The sequence below is a fragment of the Balaenoptera borealis genome, assembly GCF_965194805.1.
Source record: "Balaenoptera borealis genome assembly, chromosome: 12".
In the NCBI taxonomy this organism is placed as follows: domain Eukaryota; kingdom Metazoa; phylum Chordata; class Mammalia; order Artiodactyla; family Balaenopteridae; genus Balaenoptera; species Balaenoptera borealis.
Genome location: NC_138869.1, coordinates 32,485,633 through 32,510,912, shown reverse-complemented (window position 1 = coordinate 32,510,912; position 25,280 = coordinate 32,485,633). Strand labels below are relative to the sequence as shown.

General features: G+C 38.5%; 1 protein-coding gene across 7 annotated transcripts in view; it reads right to left on the bottom strand.

The window, feature by feature from the left end:
- FHIT (fragile histidine triad diadenosine triphosphatase) overlaps window positions 1-25,280 on the bottom strand; it is a 1,491,711-nt gene that overhangs the window by 1,378,393 nt on the left and 88,038 nt on the right. The window lies entirely within an intron of this gene.

The window sequence follows — 25,280 nt, the reverse complement described above, 5'->3', positions numbered from 1 at the left end:
TGGGAACTCCAAGGAGAGAAATGTGCAAATACAAATAAGGGGATGCAGATCAGGGGCCAGGGAAAGTTTCATGGAGGATGTGGCATTTATGTAGGGTCTAACAGGATCAGCAGGAGCTCACCAGGTACAAAAGAAAGACAGAAGAACTCAAAGCTGATAAATGAATGAATAAAGGCATGAAAGCCTATGAGGACACGGTATCTTCAACAAATGACAAAGTGTCTAGTGGCCACAGAACAGGCAATGTACTGTGGAGTGACAGGAGATGAGGCTAGAAACAAAGGTCAGAGACAAAAATTGGAAAGCCTTTGGCTGCTGTACCAGAGGGATGGGATTTTACCCTGGAAGTACTAGTGAGCTACCAATGGTTTTAAGCTGGAAGTAGAAGACACATGGTCAGATCTGTGTTTGGTAAAAGCACTCTGCCAGAAATGTGAAAATTAACGGATGGGGAGTGGGAGGTGAAGGTGGGAATTGCAATGGTCCAGGATGAGAACAGAAAACAGAAAAATGGGGACATTTCCTAGGTAGCATTAATGGGACCTAATGACTACAGTGCCTAGTGATAAAGAGGGAAGAGTTTCTCTCTCTTAATTAATTCCTACTCATTCTTTAGATCTCAGATCAAATGCCACTCTTCCTAAAGGAAGCTGTGCAAACCCCAGGAATAAATTAAGTCCTTTTGTGACATGCTCTCAAAGTACATTGGACTTTTCTTCCACAGCCCTTACTTCAGGTTTGTAATGCTGTACTTGTGTGACAAGTCAGATTAATGTCTATATCTGTTACCAGGCTGTGAGCCTCTTGATGGTCTGTCTTGTTGTCCATGTAACCCCATCACCTAGCACGGTGTCTGGATCACAGTGGGAACTCAAAAATTATTTTTTGAAAGCAATGTTGAGGGAAGGCAGTTAAGGATCACACATCTATACTGCAAACCCACGCAGATGGTGAGCCCATTAATTAAGGCAGGGTATGGAAAAGACGGAAGAGGTGAAAATGGGGAAAAGAAAATGAATTCCAGCTTGAACATGGTAAGCTGGAAATATGTGCAAGAATTCCAGATGGAGATTTCCAATAGCTTTGAACTCAGGAGAGTCAATCTAGAGACGACAGATTTAGAAATCATCCGCATGGCTGAAGAGACAGGAGTCACTGCTTTACCCAGGTTGAGTATGTAACTTTAGAAAAGAGGAGAATCAAAGATGGAGACCTGGAGGAAGCCAAATTTAGAATCAGCTAAACAAGCCAGCAAAAACACTAGGAAAGAAAAGTCTAAGAACCAGGAGAGAGTTGAAGAGATCAAGCGAGGCAGAGTTCAAGAAAGAGAAAGTGTTCGGGAAGATCCAGCATTGCCAAGGGGTTGGGAGTTGGCTAGCAGGTCTAATAACGAGGAGGGCTCTCTGATTCAAGCAATGATGTTTATTTTTTTAAAATTTATTTCTTTACTTATTTATTTTTGGCTGCATTGGGTCCTCGTTGCTGCGTGCGGGCTTCCTCTAGTTGCGGTGAGCGAGGGCCACTCTTCGTCATGGTGTGTGTGGCCTCTCATTGCGGTGGCCTCTCCCGTTGCGGAGCATGGACTCCAGGCGCGCTGGCTTCAGTAGTTGTGGCACACAGGTTCAGCAGTTGTAGCTCGCAGGCTCCAGAGCGCAAGCCCAGCAGTGTGGCACATGGGCCTAGTTGCTCCGCAGCATGTGGGATCTTCCCGGAACAGGGCTTGAACCCGTGTCCCCCGCATTGGCAGGCAGACTCCCAACCACTGCGCCACCAGGGAAGTCCCAGTAATAATGTTTATTTCCAAAGCAAAAGACCGCTAGGCTTCCAAAGAAAGGCTAAAAGATCAACCAATGGAGAGAAGGAAAATAAAAAACAGGCAAGAGAAAGAGAACAATTATTCCTCTCACTCATTCAACAAGTAGTTGTTGAGCTCCTACTATGAGCTAAGCACTCTACACTGGAGGTGCAGCAGTAAACAAGACATGATGGTCTATGGGTCCAGAGGATTTAAGAGGAGACAGAATCAAGATCAAAGAAGAGACTAGCCTTGAAAACTCATGAGACATCTCTCTCCTCTGAACTAAAAAGGACAGAGCAATGATCTAGGGCTAAAGACTACATGGGCAGGGCCTAGAAACATCAATGAGGTAGGAGATTTCAGAGCTGTCATGTTAGGCTCCCCTGAAGGCAGAGACTGAGACAAGGGTTTACGTGCAGGAGTTTATTTGGGAGGTGATTCCAGAAAGCAGGGATGAGGGAATACAGAGTAAGATAGAGAAGGAGTAAAAGCCAATATAAGGGTACATTATGAAGTTTGCCACTGACAGCAAAGGGCCTGATTTGGCCAGGACCTCCTAAGAAGTATGCAGTATGCATCCAGAATTATGCACCTGAAAAATGGAAGACTGAAGCATTTATTCACATGTTCAAATGCCCAATGGTTGAGGGCAGCCCCTGAAGGCATTTACTCCCCCGTACTTACAGGCTTTTCTTTGGCCCAGGCCCAATAGGTTTCCAGCATGAGAGATGGCAGAAAAGGAGCACAGTGGGTGCTAGAGGTAGGAAGGTGACATACAAAACTGGTCACCACAGTGGCTGTTGAAATCAGACAATGGCCACCAGGAGAATCTGCCACAAAGAGAATACCAGTGAGAACCAGGTAGAAAAGACTACACATTCAGCCTAGGTTGAGTGAGAAGGGAAAGGATGCTAGGAGAACATGGCTTGAGAAATTTTTCTAAAATCTAAGCTTTCTTCCAATGCTTTTGGCCTCTTTATAAAGAGGTGAGCTTAGGGATTTATTTAGTTGCTCAAAATTAAGATCATGAAAAAGGCTTTGTACTCTTTGTACTCTTCCACAAGGGCCATGATATTAATCACTGATATTTATTGGCACTTATTGTATGCCCACACTTTGCAGCATCATCAAATGAATTACCCCTGCGACCACATATAGTAAGAACTATTACTGTTCCATTTTACAGAGGAGGAAACTGAGGCTAAGAGAGCTTTTCCAAGCTTTTACGGTCTATAAGGTAACAACCTATTTCATTTTAAGTATGTGTGTCAATAACTCACACTTGAATACTTGTGTCTGAACATACACACACACAGTAAAACCAGATGTGAGGATTCCCAGAGAATACAGTTTACTTAGCCTCCCTGTCCATTTCATCATTATACAGATAATGAAGCACTTCTAGACTCTTTAATTGAATGAGCATCTTCAACTTTTTTTTATTTACACCAACTGATCATTGTCTTTTCTACAATATATATAAGACTAGGTATGAGGAAAATGAAGACTTTTGGATACGGAGACTAGAGGAAAAACCAACAACAAGATATGACCCAAACCAGAGAGCTAAATTAAGTCAACAAAATACACCATAAAAGGGAAAACTAAAGCATGTGAAAAAGACTTTAAACTCATTACAGACCTAAATGTAAATCTGATTGCAAAATTATCTGCATCTTTAATTTGGAGGCTCACGATTATGCTGGAAGTAGGAGGCAAAATTTAATTTAAGGAGCAATATTGGCCAATCACCCCTGCTTTCTTTAACACAGGAGCAGGGAGGGAAAGAGAAGGCCAGAGGAAGGAAAAGCAGATGTGATCACATCATCAACACACTCGGGTCTGGCTTGGGGAGGCTGGCTAGGCAATGCCACCTTCCCTGGAATAGAGCTGGTTTGTAATTAGTTTAGGCTGTGGACACTTGCATCCACAGATGACAACTGGACACTTGCCACAATCAAGATAATGTTTCACAATCAAATTAACTCGGCTCAAGAACTTGATTTGGAGCCTGTTTATGGTTAACCATCAAATGGCTTTCAGAGGACTTAGAGCATAAGATATGAAAAAGATACTAGGTAAGTAGCATGTGAACAGTAAAAGCACGTGAAGCTGCGGCTACTTGTTAGCCACAGAGCATTTATGATGGGGGCGGGAGCAGTGGGACAATAAGTACAGATGAAAGGTTAGAAATCAGTTCTCAAAGAAATGAATACATTTTTCATAAAATAATAACAGTAAACCCACATGTTTTTAAATGTGTATGGATAAATACTTCAGCAGAAGTATTATACCAGTTCCTGTATTGCATAAAAGCAGGAATCCTCAGCTCATACATCTTTGCCACCAGAACCTAATGCATTGCCTGGAGCAGTGCAGATATTTGGAAAAACTTATCATGCTGCTATAATAATTAGGAGAGGACATAGAAACATAGAAAAACTTTCTGATCTACTGGGAAGTGAAAATGATACGTAGATGGATTGCAACCATGTACAAAAATAGGCATGTTTGAGGACAACTAGATGATGTTCAAAAATGAAAACCGCAGTGTTAGGTGTTGGGATTCTGCGTGTGTTTCTCTGTGGGTTTTATTTTTTTTTCCCCTAAAACTGTCTTTAATGTTGTCAGAATGTCATCTTTTCCATTTCAAAATTTACACTTTTTCATGTCGGAGGGTGGGAAGGAACCCAGTAGTGAATGAACTGCTAGCTTATAGGATAAGGTTCAAACTCCAATAGCTTAGCACTAGAGACCCTGCATGATCTAGTACAGCCAAGAACTCCAGTTGCATATCCCTCTTCCTTCCTTCTTCTCCATCACATTTAATTGCTTGTCCTTTCCAAAATGTGTCATAGGTTTCACTTTTTTTTTTTTTTTTTTTTGGCTTATACCATTTACACTACCTGGAACACCCGTCCTCCCAACCATTCTTCATATAACTAAATCCCACTCACTTCAAAAACAGCTCAAATATCCCCTCTCTGAGAAGCCAGCCCTGATTCCCCACACCCTACCCTCTGCCACACTGCTGCATTTCTAAAGCAGTTTAGGCTTACCTCTGTCAGAGAGCTTGTCACCCTATACTCCAATAACTGGTTTACTTGCCTTTCTCCTCCACTAGCCTGGACCCTACCTAGAGATAATATAAAGACGCCTGGGGCTACAAAAGCCAATTTTAACAACTTGTGACAGTGTGGTCCCTTAGTCACCGCTCTTCTGGTTGCAAGTAACAGACATCCACTGAAACTACTTTGTGCACAAAAAGGGAAATTTACTTATAAGGACACAAAGATACTTCTCTAATCCCAGTGGTAGAAATCACTGTTAGTAAGGTCTGGATCCTAGAGCCAGAAAGCCTACAGAATCAAGTCAATCAGTCTTATTCTCCCCCTCCCACCTTACGTCGCTGAGCCCTCAGAGTCATTTAACCTGTATCGCTCAGCAGGCCTGCTGTATTCCTCCCTCTCTCTCAGAAAGACAGTTGCTGTTGTTGTTGTTTTTAACATCTTTATTGGAGTATAATTGCTTTACAATGTTGTGTTAGTTTCTGCTGTATAACAAAGTGAATCAGCTATATGCATAAGTATATCCCCATATCTCCTCCCTCTTGCGTCTCCCTCCCACCCTCCTTATCCCACCCTAGGTGGTCGCAAAGCACCGAGTTGATCTCCCTGTGCTATGCAGCTGCTTCCCACTAGCTATCTGTTTTACATTTGGTAGTGTATATGTGTCAGTGTTACTCTCTCACTTCGTCCCAGCTTACCCTTCTCCCTCCCTGTGTCCTCAAGTCCATTCTCTACATCTGCGTCTTTATTCCTGTCCTGCCCCTAGGTTCATTAGAACCTTTTTTTTTTTTTTAGATTCCATATGTATGTGTTAGCATATGGTATTTGTTTTTCTCTTTCTGACTTACTTCACTCTGTATGACAGACTCTAGGTCCATCCACCTCACTACAAATAACTCAATTTCGTTTCTTTTTATGGTTGAGTAATATTCCATTGTATATATGTGCCACAGAAAGACAGTTTTATTTATTTATTTTGTCAATAGCTTTTTGTTTTATTGAAGTATAGTTAATTTACAATGTCATGTTAGCTTCAGGTGTTCAGCGAAGTGATTCAGTTATATATATATATATTTATATATATATATACACACATACACACACACACACACACACACACATATATATATACACTTTTTCAGACGCATTTCCATTATAGGTATTACAAGACACTGAATATAGTTCCCTGTGCTATACAGTAGGTCTTTGTTGTTTATCTGTTTTATACATAGTAGTGTGTATATGTTAATCCCAAACTCCTAATTTCTCTCCCCCCACCCCCTGCTATCCCCCCAGTAACCATAAGTTTGTTTGTTGTCTGTGAGTCTATTTCTGTTTTGTAAATAAGTTCATTTATATCATTTTTTAGATTCCACATATAAGTGGTATCATATGATATTTGCCTTTCTCTGTCTGACTTACTTCACTTAATATGATCATCTCTGGGTCCATCCATATTGCTGCAAATAGCATTATTTCATTCTTTTTTATGGCTGAGTAATATTCCATTGTGTATATATACCACATCTTCTTCATCCATTCATCTTCAGAAAGACAGTTTCACAGTGGCTAAAGGCATGAGCTCATGCTACCTGGGTTCCTGCCTGGCTCCACCACTACCCAACTACATGATCTTGGGTAAATTAATTAACCTCTCTATGACTCAGCTTCCGCGTCTATAAAATGGGAATGAGAAGAGGACCTACCTCAAAGGACTGTTATGAGAATTAACCAAAGACATGGCTTCCCACAGTTCCCAAGTGTACCTACCTACCCCATCTACCTACAGATATGTCTTAGTCCCAAGTCCAGCTTCTGGGAAATTCAATCTGACTGGCCCAACTTGAGTCAGCTGTGTACCCTCGATCCACTCAGGCATGACCATGGGAGCCAAGATACACAGTACAAACATGACAGCCAGGGCCACCCTTGAAGGGGAGAGTTCTCAAAGAAAAGGGCCATGGGTTAAACTGACACCATGAACAAATGCCTACTACAGCCACCAACAATCCTCTTAGCAGCCCACGCAGCCACACCTGTGGGCCTGCCTTGGCTTACAGCTGGGCCCCTTCACCTCACAGTCCTTTGCAAGGCTCTTATTTAAAACACACAGCTGCCCATATGCCTGCAATGGCACTTAAGGGAGCTCTACATGCCAGCACTTAATAAGCCAGGCTTAATGGTGATGATGGTGACACTGTCAAGAATGAGGGTAGCACAACAGGCCACACCATGGGCTGCTACTGCTTCCCTGCAGTTTGCTGCTGGATCCCATGGCTTGAAGTTGAAGTCGACACATCCTTCTAACTTGGCTAATGTGGTTGGGCTCTGGGGCCGACCTTCATCAGCTCCAATCCAGCTGCTAGTTAGGTAGATTTATACCCCACTAAATCCATTGTCACACAAGGGCCTCCTCCTCACTGCCAGGGTTTAAAGAACATAAGCACAGCATCCAACAACCAGAAGAGGAAAGACCTCCAGAGAAAATTAACCATTTGGCTTCAAAGTATTATGTTGCTCCTCTAGAATTTCCAAGTAAATGAGGTCAGCTGGGGAGATGCATCTTTAAAATAAAAAGAAAGTCTTGGGCACAAACGTAGCCCATAAATAAAGTCCCATTTGCAACTCTATATCAAATTCATTCTTATCCTAGTATAATCTCCTCAACAAAAACCAAGACTTGTAGACCAGTACATCTTCAAAGTCCATCAACAATACATTATCTCACGCAGTTCCGAAAACAGCCCTGGTGAGTGGGTATTGCTATCATCACTCCACAGGAGAGGAAAGTGAGGCTCATAAAGGGTAAGACAGTTGTCTAACATCTTGTGAGCTGAAAGCAGCAAAGCCCTAATTAAACCCAAATCGGGTAGCACCTTGCCCATGGTGTTTTCTCTACCCTTCCGCTGCCTGCTATTACTTCTTTTCCCTAATTTCAAACCAAGAATCATCATTCCTAAACTATTTGTGTGTACACATTTGCACACCAGTGTTCTATGGTGGTGCTGAGTAAGGTTAGGTCTGTACCCACCCAACCAGAATAGATAATCAAATTCATACATTCATATATTTGGCAAGATTTCATTTGAAGAAGTGAAGCAGTGTACCTTACTTCTTTCACCACCACCACCTCTACCATCATCACATTTATTAACACCTCCTGCATACCAGACACTGTGCTAAGTGCTTTACAAGCATTCGCTCAGGTAACCCTCACAGTGATGAGGTACTTTTGTTACCCACCCTCATTTTACAAATCAAGAAATTGAGGCCTAGTATATACAAAACAGACACAGACTCACAGACATAGAACACAAACTTGTGGTTACCAAAGGTGAGAGGGAGTGAAGGCAGGGACAAATTAGAGGAATGGGATTAACAGATACAAACTTTCTTTCTTTCTTTCCTTTCTTTCTTTTCCTTCCTTCCTTCCTTCCCTCCTTCCCTCCTTCCTTCCTTCCTTCCTTCCTTCCTTTCCTCCCTCCCTCCCTCTCTCTCTCTCTTTCTTTACTTTTGGCTGTATTGGGTCTGCATTGGTGCGCTCGGGCTTTCTCTAGTTGTGGTGGGGGGGGGTCTACTCTTCGGTGTGGTGCGTGGGCTTCTCATTGTGGTGGCTTCTCTTGTTGCAGAGTACAGGCTCTAGGCGCGCAGCCTTCAGTAGTTGTGGCTCGCGGGCTCTAGAGCGCAGGCTCAGTAGTTGTGGCGCATGGGCTCAGCTGCTCCACAGCATGTGGGATCTTCCCGGACCAGGGCTGGAACCCATGTCCCCTGCATTGGCAGGTGGATTCTTAACCACTGCACCACCAGGGAAGCCCTGATACAAACTTTTATACATAAAATAGATAAGCAACAAGGATTTACTGTACAGCACAGGGAATTACACCCATTATCTTGTAATAACCTATAGTGGAATATAATCTGCAAAAATACTGAATCACTATGCTGTATACCTGAAATTAACACAATACTGTAAATCAACTATACTTCAATTTAAAAATAAATTAAAGTAAAGTAAAATAAAATAAAATAATAAATTGAGGTCCAAAGCCATTAGCCTTGCCCAATGTCACATAGCGAATAGCCTGGTAAGATATTCAAAGCAAGAACTATCTGATTCCAGACTCTAAATCACCATTACTAGTGTTGAAAGAAATCAATTCCAGAACCAGTAACAAGATCTCATCACAGCTCTCCTTCATAAAAATATTCTGCCTGTGAATTTTTAGGTCTCAGTGAATATACTAGTAACTACCTCAAATCCCTTCTAGAAGCAGGCAGGAAAGTAAATAAATAGCCAGGATTTCTTTTAGGAATTTGAATAGCAGGGAGGGTAGCCATATAATAAACACTTCAATAAATTTTGCTGTAGCATGAAGAGCAATCTCATTTTCAAATGGTGAATCCTGGCTCCTGTGTATGTGGCATTATAATCATCCAAGTAGGGTTTATGGTACACACCACTTTAGGAATGCTGGTACTTTAAGTGGATTTGAATAACAAGAGCAGCCTTAAATCAGTCACCATCACTGAGCACAGTCATTGGAAGGCTTGGAATTTGCTTTTAGAAAATTCATCTGAGAAAAGACTCAGAAAATGGCAATGTTCATTCAGAGATCGAAGACAACCTGAATGTTTAACTCATCACCATCTTTGAGGTTAAAGACCTCTACGAGTTGTTTGTACAAGAAAGGGAATAAAAAAGAATAAAAGACAATGAGAGGTGGTAGAGGGTAGTGGTGAAGAACACTCTGGAGACAGCCAGACCTGCCCCCCCCTCCCCGGGGTTGGGGGAGTCCTGACTATGTCATTTACTAGCTCTGGGGTTTTGGGCAAATTGCCTGAAGACTCTAAATGGTTTGGTCATAGGCAGGGGGCGTCACCACTAGGGCTAAAAGCCATCAGAAATAAATAATCTTTATGAAAAGTGACTCTCCTCCCTATATATTATTATAGCCCATGACAGCTGGTTTGGTTTGCAAATTTTTCACAACCAGGGCCCAAAATATAAGTCCCATTCACATTTGAGAGTATTACCTATTCACAATGTAAACACTAGAAGCAGCCGGTTCAGTGCTATCATTACTTAAGGGGATAGGAGGGAGAGGGAGGAAGACAATGAGCATCGACAGTATACCAGGCAGAAAACTGGAACAGCAGACACTGTTCTGCGTCACTGAATTTATGTAATACAAATTTAGCTGACAAACCAGACACAAATGTGAGAAGAAGTATAGAATAAGTAAGGAGACACTTTTTTCCACTATCCTTATCAACTGAGAATATCTAAAAGTTTGCAACAGCAGGTGAGGAGACTATATATATATAAAAATATATATATATATATATATATATATATATATATAAATATATATATATATATATATAAAAAAAATATATATATATATATATATATATATATATAAAACCAGCAATGAATACATCATCCTCTCTGCTGCTACTAAGGATGCAAAAGAGGAAACACAAAGAACAGCTTTGATCATAATCAAAGGGAGGGGGGGCAAGCTCCTTGAGGGCAGGAACCATCTGTGTCCTAGTAACCGATATATGCCCAGCACCTAGCAAAGAGGTTGGCAGGTAGAAAGAATGCAATCAAAATGCTGAACGAATGCAAGAATGCATGGATGCACCCAGGATGTGACTGTGAACAAAGCCCAAAGCCCTTGGTACGTTTCACCGGTCTCCCTCCTTATTCATCTAGAAGAATGTCCTACCTTGCTGGTCATCCCCACCATTGACAATAATGAAAACACAAGATCATAACAAAATAATATTTTAAACATACATAACATACCAGGTCATTAAAAATAGACAAGGGAGTATTTTACATTGAGACACTAGGGAGCATCATTACTTTGAAATGTCACTTTCTGCTTTAATTAGTAAGCTCTAATGATAAGTATATGTCATTCTTATCTAATGAAAGTCTTGAATGCATATGAAATCTGGGTCACAGCCCTCTCTGGGAGGTACACGGATGTACAAAGAACAAACAGAATGCATGTGTTGATGTCAACTAGCTTACTTATCTTTATTAATATAAATGCTGAAGTTTTAACTTTTGAAATCTGAGAATAAATTTGTTCAACACACTAAGCACTCTCGGCATAGCAATTTGATCTCCTTTTACTTTTCTCAAGACAGCCTAAGCTATTGTAGGGACACGCTGAAGTCCCCAGTTATCATTTTCAAGCCAGCTCTGAGGTATCACTCAGAACAGGACCACCAGCTCAGAGGCATATTTTTAATAAAGACAACAATAGGTCTGCTTGCTCACAGGGAAATTTATAAGGCTGTCTTTGCTTCCTTCCACCTATTGTGGGGCTTTATCCAAGTAGAATGTACTCACTCTTCCCAGCTTCAAAGACCCTGATAATGGACTTCTCCTTTTCAAAAAGAAGTCTTCGTTGTCTGGCTCCTTTCATTCAACAGTCAGAATATAAAAGAACCAGCGTGATACAGACAAATACCTCTGAGCTGCTTGTTGTGGCAATATCAGATAAAGAAATTCAGCAGCCTAGAGAGATACTTGACAAGTTCATCTGAATGTCAATACCAAGCACTCTCTCCCAGCCACCCCACCAACGTAGTGAGAATGTATCACAAAAACAGAACACAGAAGCCATCACTTGGATGTGGCTTCCAGTTCCTTTTTACAGTTCCTGGCAAAAAAAAAAAAAAAAAAAAAGGAAGGAAGGAAGGGAGTGAGGGAGGGAGGAAGAAGGGAGGGAAGGGAGGGGAGGGAGGGACGGAGGGAGGGAGGGAGGGGGGAAGGACTGCTGTTCTCTGCTTTGTGTTCCCCAGATTCAGTCAAAAATATAAGTCATTTATAGCTTCATCCGTTGACTGACCCAGAGCAGAAGCCAGATGATTGTAATGGCAATGTCAGTTCTCAAAAGCAGTCAAGCAAGTTACCAAGCTCTTAACCAGCTCCCAGCCATATAGCTTGTTTGGCTACCCAGGGCTTCATTCTTGGCCAATCTGCATCACCATGAGGACTCTAGTTCAACCGGTCCCCAGAGTGGGCTCTCATTTACTACTCAGGTTTCACGCAGATCAGCTCATTCACACACCCAATGACCAATCCGCCTCTAGAGCCATGCTCTCTCAGCAGCTTCACAATTGCAAAGCAATTTCTCAGAGGAAGTCAAAGCTTCACTCACTTACCACAGAAATGGCTCATAGAGATATTATCTTAAAGTGCTTTCTCTTAAAAAAAAAAATAACTTTTTTTTTGAACTGAGAATTACATGCTGTGCTGAAATAGAATGGTGGTAGGTTCTGATTATATCTTTTTTCCCATTTTTGGTTTCACTCTTAAGTATAGAAATACCAGATTGCCTCTCCATTTACTCCCTTTTCTCCCTGATACTTAAAGTTTAGTCTGGTCAATCAAAAGCAGCTTTAATATTAAACCTCCATCTTTTATCCCCACCCCCCCAGATATCTAAGAACAATGTGAGTATGCATCATTTCATGCTATGGATGTGCGCCTGAGAACTCCATGCAAAATGAGTCAAGGCAATGGTGTGTCTGAACGTGACTCTAATCACTGACATGGGAAAAAGATACCCAGGTTCCAACCCTGCTGTGATCACCTTTCCTCCTCTTTGAAACGAGTGGGCTGGAGACTCTCCAGCTTATCTCTGAAATTCTGGGGTTGTGTGTTAATACCTCATGATGTAGCAGTATGAAAAGTCACACAAACACTGAAAATAATTGTTAGAAAAATGACATTTAAAAAAGAAAAATAATATCTATGATATAACATTTACATTTCTTTAAAACGAAAAATTATTTGACAAATTTTCTGTGAACTTTTTTTTCATTAGGACTTTCTCAAAATAAAACATGCTATATCAAAAGGGGTGATCCAAATACGTCGGAGTAACAGTTACCATTTAAAATTAGGCTGTTAAAAGAATAATACACATTTTAAATAATAAAATTAGGCAGTTAGCCTTAAAAGGCCATATTTTAGGGTGAAAAAGTATATCTCTGAGGTAGAACAACAACAACAAAAGGTAAATATTAACTCCCTAAAACTATTAAAAAATTTTTTTTCACTATCTTACCGAAGATTGATAATATATACTTTATAGTGTATTTTAGAATTTCATTTCTTGACCAAACCCAGGGAATTTTTTAACTTTAGTAAATTTCATATTTGTTTCTCAATTGCACTGACTGTGCCCTTCACTTCCTACAAAATGAGAAAAGTAATGATAGCCTAACCAATCATGAAGATACAGGTTTGAGGGAAAAGATCTCAACTGGTTTTTCAACTATGATAAATCACGTTTTCAACAATTCATTTTATATAAAAGAAATATTTTACAGATAGAAATCATTCAACCAATTAACAAGGAAAAATAAGATAAAAATATGCTAAGTGACATAATCCTTGTGAAGAATTATTAAGCAGGACAAATAAATCATGAGTCCAATTAGGTACAGGTTTCTAATGTTTATGAATAATGTGTGCATGTTTATATGTATAATGTATTGGTATAGTACACGTGGCATATAATATATACACAGGGCATGCTTATTATGTATGTGCCATGAGTATTGATTGTCTTTGAGAGATAGACTCGTACACAATCAGGAGACCACTGGTTATTTGGCATATCTAAACAGTTATGGTACTGTACAAGAAACATTTTGACCAGTCTTGGTCCTGTCGTTATTTAGCCTGCAGACGTGGCAAGAAAACTATTACTAAAAAGAATTTTCTGCAGATCCAGTTTTGGAGTTTTTTTGAATGAGAAACTACATTCTTTTCTCTTTAAGTAATCATTAGTCTAGGCAATTACTGTCAGGTTAATATAATAAATGAATTATCTTTTCTATTCTATTGCCAATGTGCTTTTAAAAACAGCTTTATTGATATATATTTCACATCCCATAATATTCATCCATTTAAATTATACAATTCATTAGTTTCCAGTATTACGGAAAAACCCGAACGAACTTTTTGGCCAACCCAATATATTCAGAGTTGTACAACCATCACCACAATCAATTTTACAACATTTCAACGTCCCAAAAAGAAACCCTGGACCATTTAGCAGCCACTCACCATTTCCTCCTAATCCATCCAGCCCCTAGAAACCACTAACCTACTTTCTGTCAAAGGATTTGCCTATTCTGGACTTTTCACATAAATGAAACCATACAGTACATGGCCCTCTGTGACTGGCTTCTTTCACTTAGCATAATGTTTTCAAGGTTCATTCATGATGTACCATGTATCAGTACTTCATTCCTTTCTAAAATTGAAAAATATTCTATTGATACAACATTTGTCTATCCATTCATTGTAGATGGATATTTGGGTTGCTTCTACTTTGGGGCTATTATGAGTAATGCTGCTATGAACATTCAAGTACAAGGTTTTGTGTAGTTATATGTTTTCAATTCTCTTGGTATATACCTAGGATTAGAATTGCTGGGTTGTGTGATAACTCGATGTTTAACATTTTGCGGAACTGGCAAGCAGTCTTCAAAATGGCTGAATCATTTTACAGTCCTACCAGCAATATATGAAGGTTCCAATTTCTCCATATCTTCACCAACACTTGTCATTGTCATTTTCATTTTAGTCATTCTAGTGCACATAGAGTGGTCTCTCATTGTGGTTTTGACTTGGTTTGATTTGATTTCCCTAACAATGAATGATGTTGAGGATTTTTTCTAGTGCTTATTAACCATTTGTACATCTTTAGAAAAATGCCTACAAATCCTTTGCCCATTATTCACTTGAATTATAGGGTTGGCTAAAAAGTTCGTTCCATAAGATGTTACGGAAAAACCCAAATGAACTTTTGGGCCAACCCAATATATGTCTCTTTATTGTTAAATTGTAAGAGTTCTTTATATACTCACAGAAAGCCCCATCAGATATATAATTTTCTCACATTTGTGGGTCATCTTTTCACTTTCTTGATGGTGTCATTTGACACACAAAAGTTTTTAATTTTGATGAAGTCAAATTATCTGTTTTGTATTTTATCATCTGTGCTTTTGCTGTTGTAACTAAGGAACCTAACCCAAGATCACAAAGATTAATTCCTCTTTTATCCTAGGAGTTTTATAGTGTTAGCTCTTGCATTTAGGTCTGTGGTCCATTTTGATCTAACTGTTGTGTATGGTGTGAGGTAGAGGCCTAAATTTATTCTTATGCATGTGGATGTCCAGCTGTCCTAGTAACATTTGTTGAAAAGGCTTATGTTTCCCCCATTGAATTGTCTTTGCACTCTTGTCAAAAAACAACTGACCATAAATATGAGGGCTTATTTCTGGACTCTCAAATCTTGTTAGTATCATACAGTCTTGATTACTATAGCTTTGTAGTAAGTTTTGAAATCAGGTAGTGTGAGTCCTCCAACTTTGTTCTTCTTTTTCAAGATTGTTCTAGCTATTCTGGGTCCCTTGTAGTTCCATAAGAATTTTAGGATCAGCTTGTCCATTTCTGGGGGAAAAAAAACAGCTGGAATTTTGCATTTAATACATAGACCCATTTGAGGTAGTACTGGAATCCTAACAGTGTAAAGTTTTCAGATCTATAAACATAGGATTCTTTTTATTTATTTATTCTTTAATATTTTTCAACAATATTTTATAGTTTTCAGTGTACATATCTTATGCTTCTTTCATTAAGTTTATTCCTATGCATTTTATTTCTTCTTTTTTTGCTGCTATTATAAATGGGATTGTTTTCTTAATCTCATTTTCAGATTGTTCATTGCTAGTGTACAGAAATAAAAATTGATTTTTGTATACTGATCTTGTATCTTGTCACATTGCTAAACTCGTTTTTTAGTTCTAATAGTTTTTAGTGGATTTGCCAATGCACTTTTAACTTAAAACTTTTAAATTATTTTGACCCAAACCATACTTCTAAACATCAGTGTATGCTACTATTATACAACAATAATCCTCAATATTTAGCAATTAAATCTTCCCTGCTTCCAGCTCTCATGCAGCCCTTTCAATTAACCCCTCAGGCTGATGCCCACTCTCCACAGGAAAGTGCAAAGAATGACATAAATAAGGAAAATCACTTCTTCCTAAATTCTTTCTGTTTCTGGTGGTTAGTAAAATCATTCAGAGTAGTAAAATTAAACATATGCTAAGCTACTGAACTCTTCTTCCTAGCATTACCTTGCTAAAATGAAGTCAAGCAAAACGTAACCAAAAGTGGATTTTGACATTTCATATTTTGTTGAATACTGTTAGGGTGCTGGCAATCACTCTCTCTTACATACAAATTAACAGCCTACCATCTGTCAAGTGTTGGGATAATCACAGGGTTTAGTGCACAATACGGTTATTAGAATATGACCTGACAAAAAGGAAAAGAACACAACCTAATTTGGACTATAAAATCTATGATCTCACTTGCAAATGACAGTTTGACAAGCTATTATTCTGCATTTTGGCTTCTACAGTAAAAGCACTTTTATGCATACGTAATTCTATTAGTTATACAGGCAACAGCCTGTGGAAGATTGCTTTAAACTATAAAATCTGCTTGGTCATACAATATTTTTTAACTAATTCTTAGACAAATATCTGCACCACGAATAAGCGGGAATGTAAAGATTTGAGCCTTCACATTTCCAAGTGAAGCACCAATCATTAGGCAAAAATGTCTTTGAGATATTGCTGCCAGCAATTCCACAGGATTCTTCAGGGTATATGCAAAGAAAGGGTTGTAGGAACTTATTAAAACTATTCACGTGGACATACATCAAAGTCAAAAAGTTGACAGTTTTGAAAAGTGTAATATATGAAACACTTTGGCACAGAATTTACTTCATCCCCAACAGTGACATCTGCTAATGAGCATCATTAATATTGCCTACTTTTATTTATCCTAATACCTCGTGGGTGCTATCTTTATGTACATTCCTCTGTAGCACCTTTTGTTTTCACCCAGGGGAAGAAAAACCCATACTGACAGCTGCCTCTAATAAAGATGATTCCAACAAAATCCTTCTCTTCTGGTTACAGACATAACATAGAGTACCAAGTTCTTTTTATTGTTGTTTTCTGCCTCTTGAAACAGGGCTGAAATGTGTGGTGTTCCTGAAGGTTATTTAAGGGTACAACCATTGTGTCTAAACACATGCTTAAGAGAGAAATGCATTAATTAAGTCTCAAGGCAAAACTTCCTGTGGAGGTGACAAAACAAAACAGATTTTTTTAATATTAGCAATTACACTACCTGGAGAGCTTAAGTGAGATAATAACTATGTAATACATTGAGCAACTCACACTGCAAATTATGTTGCTTTGTTTTAGACTACACATCTTTCCCATTATTTTAACACTTGTTTCCTTTCGTGGTAGGAAAACATGATGTATTTTTCTGTCATGCTGGCTCAATATAAGGTGAGTCAGAGTACCAAAGCTCTTCCGCAAATGATCTTGGGATCCAATTTTAATACACTGCAATATGAATTTTAAAAACACTGTGTGATGAATTGTCAGGCTGCAAAATACCCCAAAATTTTCCAGTACTAAAACTTTCATGGCTATCCCGTGAAGATAAGAAAAAAACCTGATCAAGATTTGTAGAAGACCTTTAAATGTATTTAAAAACATACAAAATACTATTTACATCCATAGGTTTAGAATGATTTGTCTGCAGCAGCAACCCTGCTTTACAACGTGAGAGCACAGAACAGAAAAAAATAAGGGAAAATATAGGGAGAATCATGGAACTTATCATTCATTTACAGATAAGTCAGTGCTTTTTTTTCCCTTTGGGAAAAAAAGTATAAACAAATCCCAAGTTCTTCTAGCTACACTTACCTTTATAACTTGGCTATTATTTTCATGATTTTTTTAAAATGTGAAGGCTATCTGTCATGGATGAAACTTCACAAATGAACAAAAAAATTTCCTCCAAAATCCTTTTCCCTCAGAAAGAATTATTCCCAGATTCAAAAGTCCAGTTAAATACAAACATTAAATATGTCAAAAGGAGACAGAGAAAGGGAGGTAAAGAGGGACAGAGGGGAGAAAAGAAAAAAAAAATCCATGCCCAAACAAAAGACTGGAAGGAAATTAACCAAATCATTTTTGTGGTGAGGTTACAGATGATGTAGTTTCTTTCAATTATTATTTGTTTTCTAAACAATCACATATCACTTTTCAATGAAAAATTAACTCTGTATATATCTTTTCTCCTCTATGCTTTATTTAGGTGAATAATTTACAAACAGTAGAATACATAAATCTTAAGTGTAGAGCTCCATGACATCTTCATGATCCTCCACCCAAAACAAGACATAAATTTATTTCCAGAGAATTCTCTTGTGACCCCTTCCAGGTAATAGCCTCCCCAACCGTCCATTTTTCTGACTTCTATTACCATTGATTCATATTACTGGTTCTTGAATTTATATAAATGGAATAATACAGTGTGTATTCTTTTGTTTGTGGTTTCTTTTGTCAACATATGTTTTTGAGAAGCATCCATATTGTACATATCAGTGTTCCTTTTTTACGTCTGGGTAGTATGCCACCGTACAACTATAGCACAATTTGTTAACACATTTATCCATTGTTGGTCATTTGGATTTTCTCATGTTTTTGACTATTATGAATAAAGCTGCTATGAACATTCTTGTTCATTTTTTGTGGGCAAATGCACTAATTTCTCTTGGATTAAATCTTACGAGGGGAATATATGACATATAATTTTTAAAAGTAAGGTGTAGTATTTTCTTTTATGGCCATTGTATTTAAAGCTAAAAGAAAATATCTAAAAATCTGATCTTAATGGTTTCAACCCAAGCAAAACGTGATACACAAAATTCAAAGCATAAATTTGTAAAATTTTAGGCTTCCAGATGCAGAGTTCAAACCTAGCTAAAGGAATTATAAACCTCGTTGGGACCCCAGAAAACTGCTTCTGCTCCTTCTCCTAGATCTTCACCGTCTCCAACAGTAAAATTTCCAAAGGCATGAAGTTTGCCATAGGAACATGATTCAATCCATTAGTTTCAATGACTAAAACTTCCCTTTAGCTGAAAGCATTGTAGGAAAAGAAAAATAATTCATAAAGTTAAAAGTAAACCAATCAAGTAATTAAGAGGTAATATTTCGAGGCTGAAAGGTCATCATCAGTCAGAGAAAAAATTCCGGGAAGTGAGAAACCACTGAAATAGGACCGTGGCTGGCAGAATCATAGATGGCATTTCCATGGCATCTACCCCATACCAGGGAAAAGAAGAAAGGTTTTCTTTGGGGACAATGACAAGTACAATCTTGTGATCATGTTGCTAAGGATCATGGGTAGAGTGGCTATAAATAATTTATCATCCAACCGAAACATTTTTGAGACTGAAAGGGGGTGCTAAAAATAAATACAATTATTTAATTTTTAAAATATTCACTTGTTGACTTTCAAATTGGTTTTATTATACTGGCAGACATTTAAATAATAGCCCTATTTGAAAATGGTTTCCAAAAAAATTTTTTATTTAAATATTAAAATAATATTATTAAAGTGTGTGTGTGTGTCTACATATCTGTGTATTACGGAGGAGGAAAAATTATTCTCTACACTCTTTGGGTATCTGGCTGGGCCTAAGAATTAAACTGACATAAGATTAACAGAATAAAATACAAATTTCAATAAAATGTAAACTTTAGTGAATTTTTACAGGTACACGGGAGTCTTCACAAAAGAACAAAGACCCGAAGATGTGGCCAGAGCAGGAAGCTTTTATACCTTTGACAAAGAAACAATAAATCTGTGAAGAACTGATAAGACAAAGGGGTTTAGGCTATGGGTAGTAAACGGTGAAGAGGTAACTAGGGAGATATAGGTTAGTTTAACAAGGTTTGTTATTATAGCCTTCATGGCCTTAAATACCCTGCATCTAATGATAAGGATGTCTTCTATCCTAGTGCAGGGAGGATACCTTTCACATGGGAGACTGATCTCCTGCTTTCAGGAGGACAAAGGAGGGTCAGAGTATCCTTCTTGCACTGGCTGTTTCCTAAATACCTTTAATTCAAAACACTCAATATGCCAAAGTATTAATAGCATGTTTTGGGGTGACATATCCTGAACCCCTTCTATCTATATATCAAGGACAAATGCTAATGTGGACAAGATGTAGACAACGGATATAAACTGGGACTATCCTAAGCAAACTCAGACCCTAGTCCTAGCAAACTGGGTACTCTAGTCAAGTGTCACCTCCCTCTCCAATGGACTTAACAAGGTGCTGCCTCTGTCCTTTTGATCATTCAGTAAATAATTTCTTAAAGTCTTCGATATGTTGGGCATTGCCCAGACATGGGGGATACAATGGTAAATGAGTTCAACCATTCCCAAACCCATGGAACCTTCAATCTGTCAGAGGAGCAAGCCAAGGAACAAGATGCTACAAGTGTGCTAAGTGTGAAGGAAAATGAAGAGCCCTCGGAAAGTCTTTTACATACTAGTTCTCAGGGGGTTGACGTTGTCCCCTGAGGTGACTTTTTGGAATTGTGAGGGGCTGTCTCACTGATGCAGAACGTAACTAGTATTTTCTGAAGGGCTCCAGCGACGCTAGATGTTCTGCAATGTGCAGGACAGGCCCACACCGAGTGAGGTGGTCCCGTGTCCCTCATGACTTTCAAATGTCCCACCAGACATTCACACAGATTGAAAAAAAAAAAACCATTATGATTATCTCTTTTATATATCAACCCAATGTATATTTTGCAAATTTAATTTTCACTGAATTTTTCAAGAATGAATCTAGCACATACACCGAAGAAAGACTGTACTTCATTTTGTTCAACCAATTGTTCACTATTTCAGAAAATCACATCACTGACTTCAATGGGACTTATGATACTCAGTCTACCAATATAAAACACAACTACATTAGTCTGCATTCCTATCTGTCACATGTAAATATATAAGAGAGAAATAAGTTGGGCAGGAAATATTATTAAATTGGCCGTGACACATGACACTCAGGGATATCACTGAATTGCATTCATGGAGAGTGTCTTTAAATATTTCATTTTATTGCTGTTATTTGCCTTTTAAAAGTTCTGCAGCATGATATTATTTACTTATTTTAGATTTTCCCCTTGTTTCTCAATCTTACACTGAAACTGTCCCCAGAGGTCTCCCACACCACTTCTTTATGACTTTTTATATTACTCTTTCTTTTTCCAATCCATTCCCTATTCCCTGTTGCCTACTGAAGGGCTTTTTAAGAACTAGAAACTAAATATATGCCTAAACCTGAGGGAGGATTTCAAGATTAGAGGTATTTTCCTTGTGATTCTTCAATACCATTCAGTCCCTTATCATATATAACATAGGGAATTATTTTGCAACTATCCCTATAAATAAGTCCAACTCATTTCCAGGAATGGCATACTTGCTTATGTTTTCTACCTCCAAACTGTGTAATTCATCTTAACATGTTAGCCCTATTTCAACTAAGATTATTTCCCTCTTTTTCTCATCATGTATGTTATTATTTATCCTAAGACTAGTTTTTATTCTAGTGTCCCCCATACCTCTTCTCTTTCAATTCTGTACTCCTTCCACAGGATGGTTTCTGATCTTCTCTTAAATCCAATTTATTAAGACCAAGAAGATATCAGCACTGGACTAATTCATTGCATCTGCAAGTATAGTCGTTTCTGGCAATAACACTGAAATACTTAGTTTATTGTAAGTCACTTCCCTTTTCTTTTTCCTTTCCATTACTAGTTAAACCATTAAACCATTTTCTAAATTACGTGGAAGGTAGGTAATGTTACCTATGAACTTCATTTTATGATAATAAAGAGGACATAAAATATTTCTTATAAAAAGAAAGAAGTCTATCTGATGGGTTTAAAAAGTTGAATCAAATTTGGAGCACTGGTTGTTTCAGCTGAAATTTAGAGGAAGGGTAAGAGTTAGCTAAGTGAAGAAGGAGAGATTAGGGAATATGGGAAGAGAAGCCAAACCCTCTAAACAGAATCTCCTTTTGGGGAAAAAAACACTGAGAAAACAGAGAGCAGAGAACTTGAGCTGGAGAAATGGTTGCTAAAAGGTGGTGAGTAAACCACTGAAGGCACAGAGATAGTTTTTGTTGATAAAAAAGCTAACTTAAATTTTAATAGGTTCAAGTGTAAAAAGGCTGTTTAATTTTAATAGGTTCAAGTGTTTTGAAATACATTTTAGAAGAATACAAGTTTCCAGTTAGGGTGATAAAACAAAGTTTCCTTTCAAAATAAAATTTAAGTTTAAGCAAAAGTAAGAAAAGTTGATCTTTTAGTAAGTATTAGTACAGGTAGGGCAAAAACAAGGTAAATATATAGCTTCTGAATGACTGAATTTAGGGATGCTCTGAGCATAGAGGTCAAGGGAAGGGAGAGGATTTGAGACAAGAAAGACAAAGGAAGCAAAGTCCTGCAGGCCAAAGTAATGTTTCAGGTCTTTATCTGAGAAGCAATGGAAGGCCATTAAAGGACTTTAAACAGAGGAATGACAAGATCATATTTGTGTTTTTACAAGATCAGTATGGCATCAATGTGGGAAACAGATTGAAAGCAGATCAGACGGCTGTTGATAGCCCCCTTAGGCATCTGTTGCAATTGTCTAAATAAGAGACAGTGGTGGCCCAAACCAGGTGAAAGCAGCAGAGATGAAGAGGAATTTGAGAGATAACATAAATCCTGGAATCTAAAACGCCATAAATTGAAAGATCACTGGCTTAATGAGAGCTTTTCAGACAACATGAAGACATATGACACTAAATGAGCATACCAATTGGAAGATATCATTATTTCAGAAACAATAAAATATGGAAAATCTATGCTTCTTAGAATGGATGAAATACAATTTTTAGAGGTTAGAAAACTGGGTGTGGAGACTAATCAGATGACTGATGATAGTGAACCAACCCGTTGGAAAAAGTTGAAATTGTCAGGTTTCTCTGTCCTCAGAATTGCAAACATCTAGTGACTTTGCTTTACTTGCTTTCTATCTTTAATTGACATGACAGATAATATTGGTGATATAGATGGAGTCTAAAACTGAGAAGGTCACTGAAGAAAATAAGAACGAAAATCCCTTCTCAACTAAAGATACACTTGAGTAAGGAATACTGGCCTGCTGGCTTTCTAACATCAAAGGCCTAAAACTTGTTAGTTGAAGTTTGCTTCCAGGAAACAATGTTCACAGCACTCTGAAAGTCAAGGCCTGGTTGTTGCCATTATTAATACGATGATTTATAGCCAAAGCCCATGAGCTAGGCCTTAAGGTTTGTTTACAATTTACAGTAAGAGGAGCACAGCCTTAAATTGTTAGCAACCCTTGAAGTTAAAAAGAAAAAAAAGAAGAAGAATTAAGTAAATACATACATATCATCTTTTAAGTTTAGTGCTTAGGGTCCAAGGGGGTGGGGGGAACACATTTTGAGACTATATACATCTCCTCTGTTCAAAGTTTAGTTTCTCAAAATGAATGTATTCTTTGACTCTGCTCCCATCATTAGGAAATTTCAATTACTCTGCCCATCATCTTAAAAACTCCAAATTGGCTGGATTTAAAAAATGAAATACAGTGCATTTTCATGAGGGCGGGTGGGGGGAATGGGGATAGCCAGACTCACATGTGGCAGATCCATCTAGCCAGGCACGCCTGATTATTCATGAAAGCCATTTTTCACTGGGCCCAAGGAAACCTCCCAGAATGATAGGACCGTTTACACTAAATGAACCGAACATATTACTGGAGTAACAATTGACATTAAAAAGTATATTAGAGCTGCCAGGGACAGTATCAGGGAGAATCCCTGGATGACAGATGACATGATGATGTAGAAAGAAGAAACTTCAGAATCAGAAGGTGGGGGGGAAACCCCTCATTCAACAATTTTAAAAATATATAAAGAGGAAATCAGATGTAAAGTAAAGCTTTGAAAAGCAGAGAAATTTTGTTATTTTTTTCCTCTGCCTGCAGTAGCCTTCTGGTGTTAGTGCTGCAATGTATTTGCTTCCCCATAATATTCTCAACACTAACAAGATCAGAGGAAATGATTTATTCCACCCCCTCTCCTGCTACTTCTGAACGGCAGCGGGTGTCCTTGGGGACACGGGATTTCTGAATTGCTTACGGCCATCTGATATTGGAGCTCTGCAGCCTTCCCTAGAATGAGCCAGAAAAATCAAAACAATTACATTAATGCTGGGAATCAAAGTTTATTGACTTTCCCTTGAAGTGGAAAACCAAAAAGCTGGTTACAAAAGTTGCCAGCTTATTTAATGATACCACTGCCTCCTCCCCCGTCTGGTCAAAACAGCTTTTGAGAGCATTTTCAAATAAAGCCACCTCTGATGTGCTCCAATTCAATAGCTTATCTATTCCCTTTCAAATAAAAGCTAGCACCCATCATCTCTCCTTCTACATCCAGATCTCCTCAAAGGGAATACCCAACAGGCCCTCTTCCCCAGCCAAGCCACTGCCAAAGGCAATTGTCCAGGGCAATCTCCCTGTCATCATTTCTGCTCCCTTCAGGAAGGTTCTGCCTCATTGAATATTCTTCTAAGCCAATGAGAGAATCTCACGCCTCCCCAAAGTAGCAATCTTCATCTATTACAGCATTCCCTGCTGCTAGTGAAACTTGCAGCAGCTGCTTTCCCTCACTTGCCAACAATTCTTTGCAACACCCAAGTGACGGGGGACTCTTAAGCACACCCATTTCATAGATGAGCCCACAGACCCAAAGATTAGGTGTCCTGTTGATATTTATACACTTCACAGGATGTAGCTAAGGCGCCGACAAATAATAGGCTTGAAATAAAATTCAATTCTTGAACTGACTGGATTAAACTGAAATAGGTACTCAATTGTTTTGAATTAAACTGAACCAAACTGAACTGAACTAAGCAAAATCTAGCCCCTTTATGCTGAGCCAACAATTACCTTTCTTTTTTTTATCTCCATGGTTGGGTTTTGGGTTTTGGTTTTTTTACTTTTTATTATGGAAATTCTCAAACAGAGGGAGAGATAAGTATAATGAACCTCCAAGCACCCATCGACCCACAGCCAACAAGGATCAAGATTTTCCCATATTTGTTTAATTTATCCCCTCCTTTTATTTCTTTGTTGAAATGTTTTAAAGCAAGGCAAAGACATCATGTCATTTCACCCCTAATTTCTTCCGTCATTATGCTGCTCAGAAAGAAGTTATTAACACAGCAGGCCTGAGGCCGCTATCCTTAGAAAGGAAGTTGACTCTTGACTGTCATCTGGGAACTTGGATTTCAGGAAGGTTACCAGCATTCCCAGAACTGATCAGAGTGGCTCATTTTGCCTAAACTGTTTTTACAAACAATATGCTTTTACAATATACCTCCTTTCCTTTTGGAAG